This window comes from Echinops telfairi, unplaced genomic scaffold (genome assembly GCF_000313985.2).
Source record: "Echinops telfairi isolate 266 unplaced genomic scaffold, ASM31398v2 ScPeMD7_29;HRSCAF=101, whole genome shotgun sequence".
NCBI classification, from domain to species: domain Eukaryota; kingdom Metazoa; phylum Chordata; class Mammalia; order Afrosoricida; family Tenrecidae; genus Echinops; species Echinops telfairi.
This window is the reverse complement of record NW_022103926.1, coordinates 8,975,795-8,980,777: the sequence shown is the minus strand read 5'-3', so window position 1 is coordinate 8,980,777 and position 4,983 is coordinate 8,975,795.

Here is a 4,983-nt window from a genome sequence, read left to right as displayed (position 1 = left end):
GTGACATCATAGGGGATCTGCCCTTTTGCAACGGGTGTCCCGCTTACGGGTTGGGCTGTGATCCGCAGTCAGCAGTTTGAAATCACCAGGCGCTCCTTAGGTGAAAGACGGGGCTTTCTACTCCCATAAAGCGTGGCAGTCTCAGAAACCCCCGGAGGCAGTCCTGCCCTGTCCCATAGGGCCCTGAGGCGTCAGCAGTGACTCGCTGGCAATGAGTTTGGCTTGGGTTTTGCTGGTTTCTCATCCCTCGGCATGCCGTGTTCGAGGTCTGGGCTGGGGCGTGCATCAGGATTTTGTTTGCATGGACGGTTGTGACACACGCTACGCGGATCCGGGCCTCGGTGTGTGCCACGCAGCTGGTTCTCGCCTGGTGGGAGGTGCCGCGGTGCGCTGCGGTGTGCAAGTCCCTGCTTTCGTGTCTGCCTTCACGGCTGCTGGAAGGCAGAGAGCCGCAGGGCCGTGTGGGCGTTGAATTAGAAGTACTGGTTGCGACCGACCGTCAGGTGTCCTCTAGTCAGTGCCCTCATGGGCAACACTGTTCTGTTTGGTCCTGGTCGTCCTCACACTTGTGATGTTCAAGCCCCGTGATGCAGCCGCTGCGTCGGTCTGTCGTCAGTCCGTCTCATGGAGGGGCTTCCTCTTTGCTGCCCCTCGACTTTACCAAGCACGATGTCCTTTTCCAGGGACTGATCCCTCTTAATAACGTGTCCAAAGTACACGAGACAGTCTTTTCATCCTCACTTCTAAGAAGCATTCTGGCTGTATTTCCGCCCCCCCCCAGGATCGATTCCCCCCTCCCCTGCCTTCTTCTGACTGTCCATGGTAAAAATCAATATTCTTCTCCAACACCATACTTCAAGGACATCCACTCTCCTTTGCTCTTCATTGTCCGATTTTCACAAGCACGTGAAAGTACCATGGCTTAGGTCAGGCGCACCCTAGTCCACAAGGTGACACCTTTACTCTTCCACATGTTCAAGAGGTGTGTGGTAGTTACATAATCTCATGGCAACTTGATAGGGTTAAGGGGCGGAGTCTAGCCTGTCAATGAGGTCACAGCCTGATGGTGCCTCCTTGTGGGTGTGGCCTTCTCATAAAGAGGGTCCCGGGAACCTCCCACCCACCCCCTCTCTCTCTATGCTTCACCTTCCTGTTGAGAGCCACTTTGAGCCACGCTGATGGCAGCCTGGAGATGCGTCCACCGTCAATGGATCTACAAGACTTTGCACCCACCAGCCTGTGATCTTCCTGCATTCTGCGTCACTGCATGTGGCTGCGTGAGTCTGGTGAGGGATTTATGGACTAGTATCAGACTTACCGTGTAGCGTCAGACTTATGGACTTGATCTGGACTGGGATGTTTGCTTGATAGATAATTACTTCTTGATATAAAGTGCTCTCTTACACATAGATGAGGGTCCCTGGATTTGTTTCTCTAGTCAACCCAGTCTAACACAAGGTGTTCTGCAACAGATTTGCCCAATGCAAGATGTCATGAGCTGAGCTAAGCTACTTTGGACCTACTGGTGAAGAGCAAGCCCTGGTGGCATAGCGGTTACATGCAGGGCTGCTAGAAAGCTTGCTTGCTTTTTGCTGGGTCTGGATCCTGTATCTAGCTCACCATCTAAACTCAGGCTCTGTGGAATTGAGCCAGCAGTCTGCCATACTGCCTGCTGAAACTGGGAGTCATCAGCAGCCTGCCAACTGACCTGCTGACCTTAGATTTATTCACCTCTGTCGCCTGATGCCTGTCATCTTCCTGCCGATTGGGGGTCATTGGCCCCAGAAGCTATGAGTCAGGAGAAGCCCTCAGCCTGACATCTGATCCACAGGCTGGGAACTTGCCCACCTCTATAACTATGCAAGCCATCTCCTTGATGTAAACCTTTCTATAAATACTCATTGTGTTAGGCTGGGTTGTCTAGGGAAACAAAACCAGTGACAACTATATATGGATAAGAAAGGACTTCATGTCAAGAAGGCATCCCAGTTAGGTCCAATTGAAGTCCACAGGTCTGATGCTAGCCGGGGCCCCTCTTCAGACTCACACAGCTGCAGGTTGATGGCGTAGAAAAGTAAAGAGCAGTACAGGGAGATCACAGACCCGTGGATGCAGTATCATGAAGATCTAAGATCAGTGGGAGCATGGTTGGGTGTTGACAGCTCTCCAGATTGGCAGGCCACCCCTGGAGGCAGACACAGAGGGAAAGGGACAAAGGAGGAGGAGTTCCCAGTGTCTCTCTTATAAAAAGGTCTCACCCCCAAAGAGGCATCATCAGGCCGTGACCCTGTTGATAGGCTGGACTCCCACTCCACCCCTACACTCACACAAGTGCACGTTGACGTAAATCAAACTGGCTTTGCTTCTCTAGGGAACAAGTCCTTGCTAGGGGCCCGCTGACGACACAGTCCATGCTGTGGCCTCTGGACCAGTCTGCCTCTAGGCAAGATGCCCAGAGAAGGTAAGACAGCAACTGGTGGTCTTGTAGCAGAACCAGACCCCAGGCCTTTCTTCTGAGCTGCCTCTGGGTGGACTCAAACCCAGAGCCTTTACACTGGGCACCGCCCAGGGCTGCCTTCCTCCCCACAGGTGACTTGTGCCTTTGGCTTCAGCTCCTTCAGGCCACCTGTAGGAGCAAGCTCACCTTATCCCAGCTCCCCCCAGCCCAGGTTCCCCAGGCAAGGTGAACACAGCATCCAGGATCCCTGCGTCAATAACAGATCTGCAGGAAGCTGGGCCGGAGGGACCCATGTCTGAGAGGAAAGAGCGGGCCCTTCCCCAGGGAGGTCTCCCAAGCGCTGTTCAACCCAGCACTAAAAGCAGGACTCCAGGGTCCCTTTCTGTTCTTTCCACCAGCCCCCGGGATGATGGATGAGGGCCTGTGGCCATGCCACGCTGGCATACAGCCTCCCTCCAATGTGGATGGAGGCGGGTGTGGTAGGGTGACACTGTTTGACTCGGCTCTTTTACCCAAGTCTCTCAAATGCTCATGGAAGCAGCAGTCAAGTGGTCAAAAGACGTATCGCATTAGGTGAATCCGTTGCCCAAGTCCTCTGTAGAGCACTGAAGAGGAAGGGTGTTCCCTGGAGGACTAAGGTGCACCTGACCCAAACGATGTTATTCTCCATGGCCTCATAGGCCTGTGAAACTTGGACACTGATTGAGATAGTTAGTCTATTGTGCCAGCCTGGCCAATAAACACAAGTGGGATTAATTGAAGGGCGGAGAGATAAATGGCTCGGTGAGCCTTTCTTGTCTCTCGCTCTTTGATCATCGGACCAGTGTGCGGCTGCCTTGCTTGTTGTGTGCCTCAATTTACAGGCTATACTACCTGTGGGATGCCTAGTCTGTGGACTGTGTCGCTGTAAGCTGAGGTCCCTTTAAGACCACACGATTGAAATTTACATCTCTGGAGCTGAGGATTGACAGTTGGTGGCCTGCTGGCTGTCTTGCTGCCCGTGCTGGGATAGCCTAGCTCTCTCTCTACAGAGGACTACCGCACGGCCCTCAAGACTTGAAGGACTGCCAGTGTCTCACAACTCTCTCACGGGAGTGAGTTGCACTGAGCCATTTGTACTGCTTTATAATTTAGCTGTTCATTTCTTATATATCTATCTGTTTATAATTTAACAGTTCATTTCTTCTGTTATCTATCTTTATAAATATAGATATAAAATTATCAGCAATCTGGTTTTATCTCTCTAGAGAACCCTGTCTAACACACTGATTAAGGAAGACCGAAGGGAAAAAATGCATTTGAATTGTGGAGCTGGAGAAGAATATTAAGGACACCTTAATTTGTGTCGTAAGAAGTACAGTCAGAAACACAGGAAGGATGGCAAGACTTCCTCTTACATACGTTGGACATGTTTTGGGGGGAGAACGGTCCCTGGAGAAGGACATCATATTTGGTAAAGTGAAACGGCCCAAGTCTCTGGCCTTCCCAGCCAATGATGGGGTGGGGCTATGCAAATAGGGCATGTGTAGCACTCATGGAGGGGATTGGTCAACTTTCATGACCGCTGCCCTGGCTATAAGGATGAACCATTTTTGAAGCAGCAGTGATGAGAGAAGCTTCCAGGACCTTGGAAGAGCACTTCCAAGATCTCTGCCCGAGGAAGAACCTCCCTGGCATTGAGTCAATGCCAATTCGATGCCCTGGGCTGTTAACCAGAAGCTTGGCAGTTCAAACCCACCAGCTGTCCTGCAGGACAACCCTGAGGCTGTCTGCTCCCCCTAAAGACTGGCAGCCTCAGAAATCCTGTGGAACAGTTCTGCTCTGTCCTACGTGGTCCCTATGGGTCGGCACGGACTCGATGGCAGTGGGTTTGGTTTTCTGCTTTGAGCCAAGGCCCATATGGCCACCTCAATGATCCCCTCCTTCCCCATCCTGTCCACCCCAAACCCTCATACACATTGCCATCACATTGATCCCATTTCCTAGTGACCCTGTAAGACAGGGTAGAACTGCCCTTGTGGGTTTCTGGGGCTGTGATGCTTGACGGGAGTAGGAAGCCTTGTCTTTCTCCCTTGGAGAGGCTGGTGGTTTCGAACTGCTGACCTTGCAGTTAGCAGCACAGAGCACCTGAACAATAGCAGTAATTCAACCTTGTTGAGGGATTGTCTCTCAGGAGGGGAGAGGCAGGTCATCGCAGACACCTGTAGAGGGTGCCAGTGAGCTGCGTCCTAACAACAGTGCCTGGAAGAGGGAGTGGCACCGAAGGGTTTCCAGCACCAGTTCCCGGGGGGGCCTTCATGGAGTGAGACCACCCCCCACGCGCCATGTGTTGGGGGAAGGTGTTTTCTTTTTGCCCCGCTGGATGGCTGGAGGCACACACCTGCTTTCCACGTGAGGATGGAAGGAAGTCGTGGATTCGCTGAGATCATTCATCCGAGAGTGTGAGGGCGCACTCCTGGGACCCAGGGGTGCACCTGCTCTGGGCTGGGGGAGGGCACAGTGGCATCACTAGAGGGGCACATTGG